The 20,116-nt window shown below is 31.6% G+C and overlaps 1 long non-coding RNA gene and 2 pseudogenes across 1 annotated transcript; all 3 read right to left on the bottom strand.

Moving 5' to 3' along the window:
• Positions 1-4,567: 4,567 nt before the first annotated feature.
• Positions 4,568-6,469, bottom strand: LOC148763451 (uncharacterized). The gene is made up of 3 exons (XR_016025064.1): positions 6,350-6,469; positions 5,620-5,704; positions 4,568-4,748 (listed from the first exon to the last, which is right to left on the bottom strand). It is a non-coding gene; the product is annotated as an uncharacterized LOC148763451 (long non-coding RNA).
• Positions 6,470-13,070: 6,601 nt separating this feature from the next.
• On the bottom strand, positions 13,071-13,999 carry LOC18604096 (ubiquitin fusion degradation protein 1 C pseudogene; annotated as a pseudogene).
• Positions 14,000-14,549: 550 nt separating this feature from the next.
• On the bottom strand, positions 14,550-19,506 carry LOC18604094 (cytochrome P450 CYP736A12-like; annotated as a pseudogene).
• Between the last annotated feature and the right edge of the window lie 610 nt (positions 19,507-20,116).

The following is a 20,116-nucleotide window of genomic DNA, read 5'->3' as shown; positions in this document are numbered from 1 at the left end:
TAAAAAAATTTTTTTTTTGGGACTCTCTTAGCATGCAAACATGCTATCCATCACGTGTATGTCATGATAAATATTTTTATAGAATCGGGCTTGTCATCTTCTCCCCCACTTGAATCAACCATATGATTTTTCTTCTTGACTAATTTCGACATCCGACTAAATATTAATATTTTAAAAATTTTATCTTGTCTCCTTGGTACCTGAAATACCTTATTATGTCTCACTTGACTTCCGAATCGCCTTTTATCTCACAAATTCTCCTCCGATAAAATTATTATTATTTTATTGTTATTTTCTTACTTGCGAAATATTTTATCCTAAACTACTCCTTTCGTCTCTTATCACTTTTAAACATTTTAATTGACTTCAATTTGCATTCGCTCAACTTTATTTATCACCATATCAGAAGTATGGGGTATTTCAATATCTCCCACTTAAATAGAATTCGTCCTCGAATTCCCGTCGATGTTGCGTTATCAATCTCCTTCTATGATCCTACTCCTTGTTCCTTCTATAAGGACATTCAATTTATTTACCTCGTTCACCTTTAGTTCAATTAAATGCTTTATTTATGGCAATTATCATCCTTTGGAACCTGATCAGTAATACTTTTCACAACCATGATCTCTTATATCTAGACACTAAGCATGCCTTTATCACCATTATTAAATTTGAACCATAACTTCACCTCAATTATACTGATTTCGATCACATATCATACTTACTTATGTATACCTAATCAGCATTTTATTAATTCGCTCCGTACCAAATTTCTCAACCTTGATTCATCCATCTTATACTGGTCCAGACCCTTCCTTTAATAGAGTTCCATTAAGAACTTAAACAATTCAAGGTTTACCTTCAAACTCATTCATAACTTTAATCGTTCATTACATGTCCGTTAACACTTTAGCTCACTAACCTCTCTGGACACTATTTCAAAATCTCCCAATTATCGAGAACCATTCTTCACTTCAGTTAGTAAAATTATCAATTTTATATATACATATATACATGCATTTTCAAATGTCAACATCTCTCTTCATATATAGGAATCCATGTGTTCACATGCTTTGGACTACATTCCCCCTTTATTCATCCGTACCCCAATCCTAGTTTCAATATAATAATTCTTATAGTGCATGTCAACCTTCTTATTATACTTGTATATAACTTCATATCATTCATATCATTTCCAACCATATGTTTGAGTTTCCTTATACTATATATCATTCATCACAATGTCATCTCCATTGAATTATAATCTATTATGCGTGTATGCTTTATAATCCTATTGATGCCTCAAAGATTTATCTTAACTTGATCATTGCATCTCATGCAATACCGCAATTCCTAAGAGTCATCCTTTTATCCTTAATCATCTTTCATGCCTCTATATTACCTTGTATCTTTCTTGCATTACGATTTTGATTTGTCACTTAAGACTCAAACCCATTTGAATCATGTATGCCTTAAGCATTTTCGAATTTTAATTTCCATAATATATTAGGAAAGTTTCATTATCTGGCTTCATTTTCAAGGTCAACTTCTATCATCCTTTGTTCCACTCCTTCATATGAACATAACATCATTCTTCCTTAACTAATTTATAAATTGTACTTGAAATTGTAAAACTTAAAACTAGATTCTCCTCAAGTATTTTTCAATATTAATACTAATATCACTCTCAGCTTACAGCTTCCTTTTTATAATCACATAACTTAGTGCTTGCTTTAACGAGATCCAGAGTAAAACTTCTCTTGAGTATTTTCTTGGGAATATCTATCTTAAACTTATGTCTCACAGCATGTGATCCCTTAACTTGTGATTTAGCCGTTAGGCTTCTCAGCAAGTTTTAAAAATTTTACGTTTCATACTTGCTGTGTATGATTATAATCTCTTCTCAAAGATGTTTATGTATTCCTAAAACACTTAATCTTAAAGGTATATAAATACGTACTCATCCATTCAATCCCTAACTCATCTTCATAGGTTTCTAGGGTGTCACACAATTAGCCTCATGTTGTTCCTAACTCTTGTCATTTTACTGTATCAAAACAGATATTACAAATTCTCGTAATGATATTCTATATAAACTGATTTCCTATACCAGTCTCGTAATTCTTCCTTCACACTTTCATTATTTGGTATCTCATCTCAATATAGTCATTTCAAGAATCTTTCAATTTTTTTCTTTTAATTATATGCCTATATACAAGGCAATAAAGAAGTTTTTCAATTCATTTGGGTAAACATACTCCAGAATATTCAACACCTCCAGATAACAAAACACAATGACCAATAACCAAAATTCAATTTATAAGCTCATTATCATGTCACTCCCATTTTACTCATGCATCATAAGCGTGAGGTATTCGAAGCATTATAACATTGAACAGTCAATGCTAAAGTACTATAGCTATTGGAAATTTTCTCATCAAAGCTATTTGTCCGCATTCAAAGTCACCACATCAATCATTCTTAACCAGTGGTTTCCCTTCTAGATATATATCATGAGTTCCATAAGTATAAGTACCTTCTATTTTCTTGTCATACACACTAAGCCAGATTAATACTTTAATCTCATGTCATCTTTTGACTTTTATCAACATTCATAAAATTCCACTTCAAAACATCCTTTCCATACAGTGTAATAAATTCATGATACATATACTACTCCACACATAAGTTGCTTACTATCTACAACTTTCCTCAAATTTATTGTCATCCCTATCCAACTATCTTCTTTGTCTCATACTCAAATAATTTTATTGACTTTCGGTATAATTAACTACGAAGACAGCCCAACTTTCTCCTCACTTTATTCTCGCAATCCTTACTGAATCAAAATTTTATATTCCCCATATTCCATAATTTAACTTCATTGGGTTATATTTAGCCCAACTATTGCCTCATAGTGTCATAACATCACTGAATAATCCCTTCATGCTTAAATTACAATCATTAACTTAATCACATTATCCATTCCGAATGTCATTTATAACCTTATTGCTTCCTTCTATAACCTTCCTCAATAATTATATTACCAATTTATCCCTATCATACTAAAGATTCCCATATACCTTCAGTTACTTAAACAACCATTTTATAATACATTCTAGTCCTATACTTTAAAAGCCAAACTATTTTTACTTCTTTGTATAGATAATTATTATCTCTTTTACACAACATCTACTTAGAGTTAAGGTAGTGTAAAATTCTACGAAAATATTACATGTCCTTGGGATCATCATCTTAATCTGATCTTATCGGAAGATTCTACTCCGAGTCCTCTTAAAGATCCTCTTCCGGGTTTTCCTCATCCTGAGATTTTTTCCTTTGCTCCTCAATCCAGGCTTGTTGTATTCTCCTATATTCTTCATCACTCACCGGTGCAACATTTCTTCCACAACTAGGAGGAAAATGTCGTACACTTGACACTTTTCTAAGGGGTTTACTTGCCACTGTTACTTTCTCCTTATCCTTTTCTGGTTGTCCCCTTACATTTCTCCCACAGCCTGGTGGAAAGTGTCGGACTACTGTCGCACTTTTCCTAGAACGAATGTATCCCCTTGCAATTTCTTCCCTCGTCCATTCTCTAGGGTGCTCTCCAGGTTGTTCCGAAAGGAAATCTTGTTCAATTTTCGGTGTATTGGAGCTACTCTCACTTTCAAAATTCTCGTTACTCTCGACGCTCCCCTTATTATGAACCCATTCTGATAAGTTCTTAAGAATTCTATTATCAGGAATTCGAGACGGACCACCTTCCGAATCACCTGTATCAGGGTGCCATTTGCTTCTAGCCATAGAATCTAGAGATCCCTCGCTTTCACTATGGGAGGTATCGAGACTACCACCTCTTCTAGACATGGTGTGTATGTCACCAGTGTAACTCAAAACCTATATGCAATCAAATAGTAATTATTTAATTATTTATGCATCTCAAAAGTAGGTAGATTTCTATATGTAGATGCATACATTCTATTCAATCTAACCTAACTTAACTTATCTTAACTTAATTGGACTTGGGGCCACGCAGTGTCAATGTGAATTTCTTAAAACAACTTTAAAATCCAAAGCTTTAAAACCAAAATCTTTGATCTTTAAACCATGCTCTGATACCAATCTAAATTGTCACGACCCGGAACTCCCCATCGAGCCCGTGACAACCGCCGCGAGGCCTCGACAGACATTCTTCACCCTAAATGCCGATCGAAATCCCGCAAGGCTTAGCATCAACTTCCGCATCTCCCCGGTGAGCAACAATTATTAAATCTCGCATTTAAAAAAATCATAAGTCATTTTCAAATAAGAACAATAAAATATTATTTTTTAGCTCATAGGGGCATTTTCGTAATTTTTCGTCAAAAATCTCAAAACTTGCTAAAAATGTAGTAGGTAAGCAGAAAATATATATTTAATGATTTAAAAACAAAATAAGTATCTAAAACGTTCATTTGAAAGTAAATTGTTAACAACTAGTACTATTCAAAAATAATCAATAAAATATTTTATTTTCTCATAAAATAAATTTTTATAGAAATATTCGTAAATAATTTTTCGTACATGAAAGTAAAGTAAAAATTGTATGAATAGAAATACAGATAACCAAAATATAAGTTTTGATCTGCAATGACACGTGGGCCCCAATTGACCAAGAGGATGTAAGACTGTGAACTGTTACTTTTTATAATGCAGTTCCGACCTTAGTTCTCGTCCTACTCGACTATCTACAAACTGTCCTGAGCCTGAAAAATGTATAGGAAAAAGGGGTGAGATTTTATAATCCCAGTGAGTAAACAGATACCATCAAAAGTATCTAAAGTCGAGTAAATGGAGACAATTAAAATAAGTCATCATATTGTAATTTCATTACCTTTCAGTTCATTTCAACCAAATAAAATCAATCCATATAAATCGAGTAATCAACTTGGCTTATGAATTTCTTAAAACTTTGGCTCGTGCCAAAACTCATACTCAGTGATACCTTGCGCAGGGCATCCAACCGAGTTCGCCAAGGCTGTTAAAATTTCATATACACTTAAAATATATTTTTAGTTTGAGAAAAATACAGTCGTTCCTTGGCGTTGGCTGAGTTCCCCTTCACGTGGTGGTTTAGCGTGAAGTGAACCCTAAGCTTTACCCCAGGAGATGCCCTACGCGCCTCTCCGTTCGGGATAAAAATATACTGAAGTTTACCATGCCCCTCTAATAGGCTGGTCCACGGAATCCCCTCTGCAGTAAATAATTAATATATACTCCACCAATTCAATAAAATTCATTCTAGCATGGCATGGTAATTTATCGCAATCTAGCCTCTCAAGGCTGAATACACAATACAAATAATTCTGACACCAAAATCAGTTTAGCCATTCATGCTCATACATTGTCATAAGCCATTCAATTTAAAACTATAAATTTACAACATAAGCAGACAGTTTCCAATTACTCTATTTTTAAAACCAATATTCGATTTTTCAGAAAATTTATAAAATCATTTTATAAAATCACAATTTCTCTTAAAACATAGTAATTTACCATTTAAACTCATTTTTTTATAAAATCACACAATTGTATAAAACTACTCTAGATAATTAAGATGCTAATAAGTTTACTCACAGTATTAGGAGTAGAAATACTCCTATTTTCCGCCCTCGGGTGCAGTCTCTTACCCAAAACAATTGACTCACCACCTACCCATAATCTATGATACAAAATTCAATAAATTGTGTCAATTTATCATAAATTATTTCAGGCTCTTATCCATGCGTATGCACTAGATAGGATTTGAAATGTCTAGACAATTGCTTAATTGCGGTGTCCGACCTAACTCGCCTATACACGGTGTAAATTCCTAAAATCCCCAATTCGACTCCAATTCCATCCATTTCAGTTTCAATTATCCAATTATATCCACAATACCTCAATGACTATGAATTTGGTCCAATTTATCAGTCCGGACTATAAATTACGCTTTTACCCCTAGTGGGTAAAAATTTCAATTTATTGCACCGAAAATTCCCATTTAATTTCCAACCTCATAATTCATCATTTTTCCACCCAATTCTCTTAAAATAAAGTCAACCTCATCCTCACATACCATTGGCTAGATTCGGCCTAGAGAAATTCATGGAGAAGATAAATATTTTTCTTGTTGTTTTACTCATAAACATGCTAAACTAACACTAAACACTAACATAGCTCAAAATCAAATTTATCTAACAACTTTCTCTCTCTAAACCCATATGACCAGAATTGAAATCATCCTCAAATCATATGATTCAACCATGAAAAATGATGGAAAATGCATGGGAAAGGTAAAGCACAAGACAAATTTAAGAAATGTTACCTTTTTTCACTTGATTTTTGAATTTTCACCTATTTTCCCTTTAAATTTCTTGGCTAGGTTTTTATTTTCTCCTTTCTCTCTCTTGTTTCTTGCTTGGCCGAATGTTGAAGAAGAAGAATGGGTGGGCTGATTTTTTTATGCCTTTTTATTGTTTAATGAAATAATATTATTTGATTCATATTTTGAATATTTTATTAATTCATTTTTTTTTGTAGCCATCCACTTGTCCTACTTTTTCCACCATGCATTCCCTTTGACTTATCCAAGTCTTAAGTGAAATTTTCAGATTTTTCCAAAGTTTTGGTGGAGCAAATTCTTCAAAATTACACTTTTGCCCCTAAACTTTTCAAAAATTACATTTTTGCCCCAAAAAATTGAAAATTTGCCATAATGCATAATTTTCACTCCTCATACTCATTTCACACTCCAAATAATTAAATTTGATCAAAATCCTTTCAAAAATTAAATTTTTGGTTCTGCGTGGTAAAATTACCATTTTACCTTTTTTCTCCAAATTATATCGAAATTAAAATTTTTCACTTCTAAACCTCAAATCTTACTCCAATAAGTCAAATGGGGCCAAAAATCTTTTCTAAAAATTTCCATTTTGTCCCCAGGTGGCAAATGACCATTTTGCCCCTAGATAGCGAAAATTCCGGTTTGACTCCAAATTGATCCTCAAATTTCAAATCACCATATTAAACCATTCTGGGACTTTAAAATTCTTAATTTCATCATAAATTCTCTATTTGATCTAGTTCGAGGTTTAAATCAACTTTGTTGTACCTCTAGGTACAATACCAACTTTTGTAAAAATTTTTTTTTTTTTGGACTCTCTTAGCATGCAAACATGCTATCCATCACGTGTATGTCATGATAAATATTTTTATAGAATCGGGCTTGTCATCTTCTCGCCCACTTGAATCAACCATATGATCTTTCTTCTTGACTGATTTCGACATCCGACTAAATATTAATATTTTAAAAATTTTATCTTGTCTCCTTGGTACCTGAAATACCTTATTATGCCTCACTTGACTTCCGAATCGCCTTTTATCTCACAAATTCTCCTCCGATAAAATTATTATTATATTATTATTATTTTCTCACTTGCGAAATTTTTTATCCTAAACTACTCCTTTCGTCTCTTATCACTTTTAAACATTTTAATTGACTTCAATTTGCATTCGCTCAACTTTATTTATCACCATATCAAAGTATGAGGTATTTCACTAATGCTGAAGGAGACATATGGGTAGGGTACTCGTTGGTAGTGTGGCTGGGAAAGGGCCAGGGGCATAACCTCCTTACATGATGGTTGGGGGGGGAGGGGGGGTGGCCTTTTTAAAATTTTTTCAAAACATATAAAAATATTTAAATTTTTTATATATTCTATTAATGACCTTTTCAGAATAATTTTTCTTTAATAATTAATATAATTAATAATAATAAAATAATTTTACATATCTCGCTTCATTTTAATTTTTTTAAATTTATATTACTATTATTATTTTTTATTGTTTTTATTTTATTTATTCATATGTTATAAAAATATTTTTTATTTTTTTAAAACATATAAAAATATTTAAATTTTTTATATATTCTATTAATGACCTTTTTAGAATAATTTTTATTTAATAATTAATATAAATTAATAATAATAAAATAATTTTACATATCTCACATCATTTTAAATTTTTTTAAATTTATATTACTATTATTTTTTTTTATTTTTTATTTCTATTTTATTTATTCATATGTTATAAGTTTTTATAAAATTTCTTTTTTAAATTTCTACAAATCATTAACCATATTCTTTTTCTTTCCTTTTGGTTATGTAATATATGATATCTACCTTTTACTTGTCATGTTTTTTTTTTTTATGTTAAGTAAATTTTATTTTTTATGATTTTAATCTTTAAAAATTAATAAATTATTATATTATTCTTAAATATAAGTTGTACTATTACATTGTTTTTTAAAATTTCATCAATGTATCATTTTTTTATTAGTCTTGATTATGTAAGAAGAAATTAACTTAAGTATTTTTTTTTATACTTTACGTTTTATATTTAATTGAAATAAAATTATTTTAAATATATAATATTTAAACAATTTTGATTATACAATTAGAAATCATTAATCTTATATATCGTTTTTAACTATTTATATCTTACAAATTATAGTTTTATATTTAATTTCATATTTCTATTATCAATATTTTTATTGTTGATTGAATTTAACATATTAAAGTTTTAAAATTTTTAATTTTCATTTTCTGTATTTGGCCCCTCTAATAAAGTTTGATTAGCTTCGTCCCTAGAAAAGGTAATACCTAAAAAGCTTGAAATGCATGTGTCAACAATAGATTCATCCAGCAAATTAATGAATTTGGAACGTGGCCATGCTAAGCAGCATGGTTTCGGGCATTAATAATAAGATGATTTTGTTTTTTTTTTCTTTTTATTTAGAGAAGATGAGATGAACCCCTTGTGGGTTGTGGCTAATATTAAGAAGCATGAAATTGGTTTGATTTGATCTTTAGTGGCTGGCTGAAATGGCAAGCAAATTCTTGAATGATGGACAATTAATGATTCCAGGACTCTTTGATTTGCTTGATTTTTGTTTGGTTTCTTATACCCTTTGTGTGTGGTTCTGTTTGTATTTGGAACTGTCCTTGAGTAAAGACAGCTATGTTTTTTAGGGGAACGCCGTAGGTCTTGAGGATAAGGGTAGAGAGTTTTTGTTAGCTCAGGCTAGGAAAGGAAATTGCAAAGAACACTACGAAGCAGTTTCCCTTGGTTTGCATTTTTTTTTTCTTCTTTAGCACACAGTTAAAAGACTTTGGATGGCATGTTGCTTATTGATAATAAATACACTTAAAAAAAAAGCATTAAATTGGAGTCAACAAATGTTTTAAAGGTTTATATTTGATGTACTATAGTGTATATGTTTTATACAAAGTCAAAACATCAAATGATATCACTTTATTAAAAAAATAGATATTATTAATTTAAAAAAAAAAAATTTGTTGTCTCTCTCCAAATCTCTTTTACCCAATCTCCTCTTCTCCTTTCCTTAACAACTATAGATCCAAAACCCTAAATTCTTTTTTTTTTTTTACACAAGTATGATACTTCCAACTAATCGCGCCATTAGCAAATCCAAATCAGATAGGATTCATATGTCTAGATTGATCTATTTCTTGCTTGGATTCAAATGTGAAGACTCATACGAAAAATTTTGTATGGCTTACTGATTTTATATCTTCCATGAAGACAATTATATTTCTTTAGGTTTTTCAATTGTTTTTCTTTCTACAATTTCCAATTTTCCTCCGTATATTTATCCATTCCATTCAACATACTTCAAGGCAAGCCCTAGCGTAGCAAATCGAGATGAAAATATTAAATCCTTTTCAGTTTTTGGAAGTAATTTAAAAAAAAAGGAGTGAAATAAATATTAAGAATTAAACTAAGAAGAAAGTAAAATAAATACTATCTTCAAGAATCAAAATTAAAAATTTAGGGTTTTGGACTTATTATTGTTAGCGGAGGAAGAATAGGGGAAGAAAAAACAAGGAAGAAAGGGAGGAGATTGGGTGAAAGAGAGTTGGAGAGAGAAAAAATTTATTTTTTTATGTTTTAAAAATAGTGATATTATTTTTAAATCCTTTATAGCATGCTTGGTTCACTGAAAAGAATAAAATAGGAATAGAATAGTCATTCCAAGGGAATAAAATAGAGGAAGAATAGTTATTATGTAAATTGGTTCATAGAAATGAAATAGGATAGAAATTGCTCTTATTACTTATTCTATTATTTGGTTGGCAGGAATAATTTTAAAAATGGTTAAGGAATAATGAGTAAATGATAAAAATACTCTTTATTAAAATTTAAAAATTTTTTAATTAAAATATAAAAAAAACTATGATGAGAAATAAATACTCTTTATTAAAATTAAAGAATTTATTTTGTTAAAAGATAAAAATATTTTGAGCAATAAAATCAAAATAACTTTTACTATAATTAAATAATATTTTCACCAAAATACAAACATATTTTAATTATAATTTAATAATATTTTGTATTAGAAGATAATTAAACCTTTTATTATAATTAAATAATATTTAATATTAAAAGATAAAATATATTCTTCATTAAATTTAAATAATACTAAATAATATTTTTTGTTACATTTATTATATTCAAATAATAATATTAAGTAATATGCTTTATAATATTTATTATAGTGAAATAATATTAATATATTAAATAATATTTAAATATTTTCATTTCCCTTTTTTTGAAAATGAAGTAAAAAATTTTGTGTCTTTTGTGCTTTAGAGAGAGGAGTGAGGAAGAGAGAGAAAAAATAGGTTTAGTAATTTTTATAAGGTAATTTTTTAAATTGTAAAAAGGTATATTTATCTAATCAACTTTTTTTCTTGTTCTCAACAATTTGGAATAGCTATTACGAAGGGGGGCTTGGTAATGGCTATTCAGGCTTCTCTTGGAATGGTTATTCTGAAAAATAGTCATTCCATTGAACCAAATGCAGTTTTATCTCAAGAATGAGAATAGGGGAGGAATGACTATTCCATTCCCCCCAACCAAGCATGCCCTTAAAGTTTTAAATTTATTTCTTAGTGAGGTGACAATAGAGGTGGCTCAATAATCTCAAAGGCCTAAAGTGAATAAATATTTAAATGAGGTTTTTTTTTTATTGAAATTAAGAAAAAAAATTTGTCGTTAATTGGATATCATTAAATGCATATTATCATTGATTTAAAATAGGGCAATTGAGAAGTGGTAAAAAAATAGAGATTTATTAGACACATCATTAGGGAAGTGAGAGAATATGTTATTTTATTAATTATCTTGACTTTTACATCTTTTTTATGTGAAATGAGATAAATAGTTGAAAATTAATAAGATGTGAGAAGTGAGAGAAAATACATATTTGTTAGACACTTAATTTAATAAATATTTTATTAATTATTTTAATATAATTAAATATATTATTATAAAATTATGGAGTCGATGAAATATTGAGATCTAATGCAAGGGTTTTGGTGGCTTTATGGTAAAACTAGATTCTTATGCACTGACAGTGTATAGAAACTATACACTGTTAATATACCAATTATAAATTCATGCTTTAATACCAAAAGTCTATTGAGTATTTTTACCCACAGTGCACGACTAAATTTTATAGATAGTTATCAAATTTAGATATTTTTTCTCATTTTGTTTATTGAATTTTAATTTATCTTAATTTCATCATTAAATTTTTTAAAAAGCGTAATTGATCATCATAAGTGATTTCATCTAAATAAATGATAAAATAACAATATAAAAGCCACTTAAGCAACCACTTCATTTTAAAAATATTTATGTTAATTTTTGTAATCCAGTTTTTTCTCATCATTTTTGTTCTAGGTTTTGTTAGAATGAAAATTCTAAGAAAATAGAGAAAAAAAATTGAGGCAGACAAAAAAAAAAGGGGGAAGGTTGTTGTATTTTTTTTAGATAACATAAGATTTGAAAAGTTAGTCATTATTATATAATTAATTTCAACTGAATCTGTCAAGATGATCATATTGGGTATAATTTAAAAATTTAGTGACCAAATTGAGATAAATTGAAATTTGGGGAGTAAAATGGAAAAAAAATATAAATTTGTGAAAAAATCTCAAATCCAGACAAAAAGGCACCCCCAAAGAAAAAATACAAGAAAAGTAAGAGAAATGAAAGGACTTGAGTGAGGGCATATATTAAAATTTAAATTTCATCCTCCTACTATCTAAATTTAATAGTTTTAGTCCTTTTACTTCAATTCCGACATGAATTCAGTCCATAACTTTTATTAAAATTCGATTTAAGGATAATTGATAAGTGGTGTTAAGATTGTCCCTTTAACTTGAATAATATGACAATGCGGTGGTGGCTTAGCATACTTAGGTGTACTAATTCTTTTTGCTATGTGGCGCTTAGCAATCTCAAAAGTATCATATTCTATTTTAATTAAATAATAATTGATATTTTTTAATATAAAAAAATTAGTGTCTTTTTTTAAAATAAAGTTTTTCGTACTAATATGTGCCACATGATAAAAAAAGTTTAAGTTAGTATGTCACGTGATCAATAAAAAAAAGCATGTGACATTAAATTTAAATGTAGGAATTTAATATCGTTATCAGTTTAAAATTTCATTTTTAATTTAAGTGTAAGATTAAATTTATTAAAATTAGAATATAGAGACTAAAATCGCAGAATTAAAATAGAAGAAAGATCAAATTAAGACTTTGACATTTCCGACTATATATAACTGTATACAATAAGTTTTAATTATAATTTAAGAGTATAAAAGATCTAATATCAAAGTGATTTTGCCCAACAGTATTAATTTTTCCAATGCATGCAATGGTATTTAATATACTAAGAGCACTCTTTAAAACTATAATAATTTATGATTTGTTGTAATATTTTTATATTAGATGCAGTAATTAATAGTTATTTTAAAAATAATATTTAATATGATAACTTGGAAAAATATTCCTATAGTACAATCTTAAGAATCTTTTAATATTTATACTAACAAATTAGTAGTTTACATATGGCCTTAAATAGCTTGAACCAAAAGGTCAAAACAAGCAATAAACTAAGAGGTCAAGGTATCTTTCATGGAAAAGTAAGCATCAAATTCAGAAAATGTTATCCTAAGTCAACCTATAACTTCTTCCGGTGAATGGCTGGAACTTTTCTTCTTCTTTCTTCATATTGGTTACCTCTTGCCAACCCTTTCTCGATGGTTCACCCGTTGAGTCTTCTTGACATTGAATAACATTGGAACCAAGCACAACTTTCTTTGATCCACATGGCTTTCTTTCAGCATTCATCATCGAATCGTGATCATCATCAACTGCAACCTGTTCTGTCACAGGTTCTCCATCCAGGCGCCTTGCTATGCCGTTGAACGCTTTGAACTTGACTGTTTCTGCCTCGATTGGTTGCTCTTGTTTTTGAAGTAGTTTAGCCTTTTTCTGTTTCTTTTGGGGTGGTTCATAATCCAATGGGAGAGCAAAATCAACTTCACAATCTGTATCAATGATATTGACGGCCAAAGAGGGTTTTGCTTCAACGATATCGATGTAGAGCTTGATGTCGTTATGCATGATCATGATGGTATCTCCGGTAGTCAAGCAACAGAAATCTCTGAAAGCTTTTTCCAACACCGCCTTGGGGTCAGAGAGTTGCATGAAATTCTTGGTATGTGGTTGAAGCTTCAAGAAGGTTCCTTTGTCAAGAGAAGCACTCTTCAGTGTTGCAAGCTCTCCTTCCTCTAGCTCCATGGACTCCATCATAGGCGCCGGTAACAACACGAAACCCTCATCGGAAGTAAACTCAAGAACCCCGCAATGAGAAGTTTTGCCTGTTACAGGATTGCACAGCTCGAAAAGCCACGGAGACTCCACACCTTTATCAACAAGAGAGTCGAAAGCAGAAAGGGGCATCAGAATTCTGTTACCTAACTCAACCCTTGATGCAGAACACCGATAGGTATGCTGGAAAGAACTATCAAGCTCCATGGCTGCAGCAGCGGCGGCGGCAACAGCTTCAAGATCAGACCGCTCCATTGGCAGGAAAAACAACGGATGAATCGGAGATCACAAGGAAAAGCTTCTAAATATTTATGTAATACGATCGTCAAGATTATGGAGATGAAAAGTGAAGGAAGCGAAGGCCATAGTGGCATGTATAGTTGAAGGGACTGAAGAGGAATCCTTGTTGGATTTAATTTGGGGTTTGCAGTATTTCTTTTCCATGTGTTATGAGGATTAGGATTAGGTGGGCTGCTCTTTCTTGCTTATCAAGACAGATTGTAGTGTAAAAAACCCTGCTTCTATGTCAAATAAAATAAAGTCGGTTTATATTTTTCTTCTAATTACATGGCCTAAATCCTTTTATTTTTATATTTCTTGATATGATCCTAATGTAATTAACAATTAATGAATCAAATAATTGCCAAAAAAATGAAGGATTAAGGGTTATATTTCTTGAAACCTATCACATCATTTCCTTAATTGAGTCTAACTTTGTTGTTCACTTACATGCCTAGATTCCCCAAAAAACAAAAACAAAATGCAAGTATCTAGGACTCTTTGATACTTCTTGATTATGTTTTCCCCATGTTAATTTTACAGTCTTTTATCAGGTAGACGGTAAACTGGCTTGGCAAGCAATTGTTGGGCCCTCGGAGCCGTAAGCCTAGATCTCTCGCTTATGCTCAAGTCATTAGGCAACATGCCATGGGGCAACTCCCACTCAAAACAGTGCACCAACTGAGCCAGAACAAGGCGAACAGTCGTCAACCCTAGTTGCAGTCCTGGACATCCCTTACGACCCGATCCGAATGGGATGAGCTGAAAATCATGTCCTCGAAGGTCTACGTTGCTACCAATGAACCTCTCTGGCGAAAATTCTTCAACATTGTCCTACCATACATTGGGATCTCGCCTGATTGTCGAAATATTTATTAAGATCTGTGACTTCTTCGATATGTAATATCCATGGATGGTAACGTCCTCCATGGATTCATGCGGAATCAGCAATGGTGCAACTGGATGCAACCTTAAGCTTTCTTTTATAACCATGTCCAAGTATGTTAGGTTTGCTAAATTTGCCTCTTCTACTATTCTATTCATCCCAACAACAGTTTCTAACTCTTTTTGGAGACGAGATTTTACTCGCGGGTGTCTTATGATCTCTGCTAGTACCCACTCAATGACGATTGTCGAAGTTTTTAGTGCAGTTGCAATCATGTCAAGAATTATGGCTTTGATATTTGTTTGATCGATTATGTATGTTTGCTCTTCATCGTTGGGATTCATGGGCTGATTTAAATATGAAAGCATGACATCCACGAAATCCCTGTGTTGTTTTTGTTGCCCTTTGTTCAGTTTTTCATGCTCATCAATTATCTTGAAATACTCCATACTTTGATATGGTGATAAATAAAGTTGATCGAATGTAAATTGAGATCAATTAAAATGTTTAGAAGTGATAAAAGACGAAAGGAGTAGTTTAGGATAAAATATTTCACAAGTGAGAAAATAATAATAAAATAATAATAATTTTATCCGAAGAGAATTTGTGAGATAAAAGGCGATTTGGAAGTCAAGTGAGGCATAATAAGGTATTTTGGGTACCAAGGAGACAAGATAAAATTTTTAGAATAAAATAATATTAAAATATTAATATTTAGCCGGATGTCGAAATCAGTCATGAAGAAGGATCATATGGTTGATTCAAGTGGGGGAGAAGATGACAAGCCCGAATCTATAAAAATATTTATCATGACATACATGTGATGGATAACATGTTTGCATGCTAGGAGAGTCCCGAAAAATTTACAAAAGTCGATATTGTACCTAGAGGTACAATAAAGTTGATTTAAGCCTCGAACTAGATCAAATAGAGAATTTACGATGAAATTAAAAATTTTAAAGTCCCAGAATGGTTTAATATGGTGATTCGGAGTTCGAGAATCAATTTGGAGTCAAACCGGAATTTTCGCTATCCAAGAGCAAAATGGTCATTTGCCACCTGGGGACAAAATGAAAATTTTAGAAAAGATTTTTTTTTGGCCCCATTTGACTTATTGGAGTAAGATTTAAGGTTTAGAAGTGAAAAATTTTAATTTCGGTATAATTTGGAGTAAAAGGGTAAAATGGTAATTTTGCCACCCTAGGGGCAAAATTGTAATTTTCCACCACCAGGACATTTTTCCAGCACATGGTCTTCCTTTATCCTCATTTTGACCATTGACTAATTGTGTGGTCGAGATAAAAAGGATTAAAATTTTAAAATTTTAAAAATGGACCAATAAGAAAATGATATGTGTCATGCCTTTATTATTTTATTGTTTCTTATTAAAAAGGCATAAAATCAGCCCATTTTCTTCATATGGACGGCCAAGCAAGGAAGAGAGGGAAAGAGAGGAAGAACAAAGGGAAAAACAAGAAAACCTAGGTGAAAAATTTAAAGAAAAAGTGAAGAAATCAAGGAAACAAGCTAGGTAAGTTAGAATTTCTTTAGTTTTCCTCGATACCTAGCTTACCCATGCTTTTGTTCTTGATTTTCATGGTTGAATATTGAGTTATTATGGTGAATTCAATTCTGAAAAATGGGTTAGGAGAGAGAAAGTTGTTAGATTAATTTGATTTTAAGTTATGTTAGTGTTTTAAGTTAGTTTAGCATATTTAGAAACAAAACAACAAGAAAAGAATTTATTTTCTCCCACAATCATTAATGGCCGAATTTATCATGTGTTGAGTGAGGATGAATTTGATTTTTATTCTAGGAGAATTGGTTAAGAAATGATGAATTATGAGCCTAGAAAAATAATGAAAATTTTCGGAGCAAAAAAAATACGATTTTTACCCACTATGGGTATTTTCGTAATTTGCTACCGAGACTGATAAATTGAATCTCATTCACAGTCATGGAGGTAATTTAGTTATAATAGGAGTGTAGAAAGTGAGAAGAATTGATTTGGAGTTAAATTGGAGATAATAGGCCGAATTAGGTCAACACCGCATTTAAGCGGTAGTCGGATAAGTTGTATATCATATCATGCATATATACCGAGCCTGAATTGATTTTATAATGGTCAAGTATTGATGTGGTGAATTATGTATTGTACATTGTGGATAGATGGTGAGCAAAGTACACTGGTAAAAGTATAGAGATTGTGCTTGGAGACTAGGATTAGGAGTACATCGACTTATAGAACAGTGAGTGAACTTATTATCGTCTTAATTATCTAGAGTAGTTTTATACAACAGTGTGATTTTATGGAAAATGGGTTTAAATGGTAAATTGCTATGTTTTAAGAGAAATTGTAATTTTATAAAATGATTTTATAAATTTTCTGAAAAATCGAATATTGGTTTTGAAAATAGAGTAATTGGAGACTGCCTGTTTGTGTTGCAAATTTATGATTTTGAATTGAATGGCTTATGACAATAAATGAGCATGAATGGCTAAACTGATTTTGGTGTTAGAATTATTTATACTGTGTATTCAGCCTTGGAAGGTTAGGTTGCGATAAATTGCCATGTCATGCTAGAATGAATTTTATTGATTGGTGGATTATATATTAATTATTTACTGCAGAGGGAGTTCCGTGGACTAGCCTATTAGAGGGGCACGGTAAACTTTATTATATTATTACCTCAAACGGAAAGGCGCGTAGGGTATCTCCTGGGGTAAAGCTTAGGATTCACTTCAAGCCAAACCACCACGTGAAGGGGAACTCAGCCAACGCCAAGGAACGGTTGTATTTTTCTCAAACTAAAAATACATTTTAAGTGTATACAAAATTTTAACAACCTTGGCGGACTCGGTTGGATGCCCTATGCAAGGTATCACCGAGTATGAGTTTTGGCACAAACCAAAGTTTTAAGAAATTCATAAGCCAAGTTAATTACTCGATTTATATGGATTGATTTTATTTGGTTGAAATGAACTGAAAGGTAATGAAATTACAGTATGATGACTTATTTTAATTGTCTCCATTTACTCGGCTTTAGATACTTTAGATGGTATCTGTTTACTCACTAGGATTATAAAATCTCACCCCTTCTTCCTATACATTTTTCAGGCTCAGGACAGTTTGTAGATAGTCGAGTAGGACGAGAACTAAGTTCGAAACTGCATTATAGAAAGTAAGAGTTCACAGTCTTACATCCTCTGGGTCAATTGGGACCCACGTGTCATTGCAGATCAAAACTTATATTTTGGTTATCTCTATTTTTATTCATACAATTTTTACTTTACTTTCATGTGCGAAAAAATTATTTACGAATATTTCTATAAAAATTTATTTTATGACAAAATAGAATATTTCAATTATTATTTTTGATAGTACTAGTTGTCAACAATTTACTTTCAAATGAACGTTTTAGATACGTAATTTGTTTTTAAATCATTAAATATATATTATCTACTCACCTACTACATTTTTAGCAAGTTTTGAGATTTTTGACAAAAAATTACGAAAATACCCCTATGAGCCAAAAAATAATATTTTATTATTTTTATTAGAAAATGACTTATGATTTTTTTTTGAAATACGAGATTTAATAACTGTTGCTCACCGGGAAGTGTGAAAGCTGATACGAGAGCCTTGCGGGGTTTCGATAGGCATTCGGGGTGAAGAATGTCTGTCGAGACCTCGCGGCGGTTGTCACAGGCCCGATGGGGAGTTCCAGGTCGTGACATATGTCCTCCAAGAATTTGTCACAACCCTTTCTTACGGACTCAAAGCATGGTCTCAGACTCTGGGGATCAAGCTTGTGGGGTTAGATCTTACTTCGACAAAGAAAAAATTTTCTTTAGACCCTATAGAACTTGATTGAAATCATGGAAAGACAAGCAAGAAGATATCAGTTGTGTTTGTGAATACATACCTGAAGACCAAGTGGAGCAAGGCAAGTTGAAAGTTCCCGATAACCTAAGGCCCTCTTAAACAAGCGGCTTGAAGTCGAGCTTATCATATTTACAGCGGCCTAAGATCATCATGTACATGATATCCTCTATAAGTTCTCCCACCTTGGAGTTGAGGTCGACCACCTCGCCTGCTGTTGCGACATTCTTCAGCAACTTAACAGAAGACTGTAGCTCCGTCCTCCTTACCGGCGTAAAGAATTCGACTTTTGATGCACTGAGAAGTTGCAAAGTACACCATTTCCTAACAGTGCACCAATACGACCCATATTGTGCAAAAGCCAAGCCCTTGGTACCGTATGACAAATACTCGAAGACTTGGACTTTAGGCCTGCTAGCAAAAATTGTGTCATGGGTCTTGAGAAATAGCTCAGCAGCTTCAGGTGATGATACCACGACTGTCGGTACATACACTAGCCTTATTGACATCATGGAACCATATTTTTGGGCTAAATGGTGAAGGGTTCGGTCTGGGAGCTTGCCTAGCATGTGGAGGTTGCCTATAATTGGCAGTGCCCAAGGCGCTGGAGGAAGTTTCCGGTGATCTTTAGAGTGTTTTGGCCTTGAGGTGGACCGTAGGATGTAAAGTAAAGAACTTAGAAGGTCAAGGAAGGCTAAGAGGAGGGCATACGTTGAAGGGCACATTGTAGCCTGAGAAAGAGCTACTTGGGTTGAACGGTAACAGATTATATTTATAGATAACTAGACTATGGCCTGTGCGTTGCACATAGGCCTCAATATTCCTCGTTTTTTGCCTTAATAATTTATCTTTTTTCTGTGGAGATATGCTCTCCACGTGGCTAAATGAAGAAACTTATGTAATAGATAAGAACGCGATTGAATATTCATGAAATAATGAATAAAAACAGAAAATAATATTGAAAATATACAAAAACAAAGCTAAATTTTTTAGACAAAACATTAGGGAACATCGATTTAGTAGCGAAGTGAACAATGAAAGTGTTGATGGACTCATGTATTTGTAAACTTAGGATAGAAGCCGGTGGTGAGGAGATTGAATTCAAAAAAATAAACAATTTAATTAATGGATCTCCTATCATTCAAAGGTCCAAAAGGAAAAGGTTCGAAACCAAATTTAGAGATAAGGCAAGCCAAGATGCTTCCAAAAGTAGGGCTTAAATATAATTTTTTTTATTTGTATGTCTATTTGATTAAATATATTAACTCGACTAATTACTTAAATTCGGTAAAAGAACATGTGATCAAATTATCTAGTAAAGTTTTTTAAATGAAG

Source organism: Theobroma cacao, chromosome 3 (assembly GCF_053813885.1).
Source record: "Theobroma cacao isolate CCN51 chromosome 3, ASM5381388v1, whole genome shotgun sequence".
Lineage (NCBI taxonomy): Eukaryota > Viridiplantae > Streptophyta > Magnoliopsida > Malvales > Malvaceae > Theobroma > Theobroma cacao.
The sequence above is the reverse complement of the archived record's forward strand: the minus strand, read 5'-3'. Positions and strand labels throughout refer to the sequence as shown.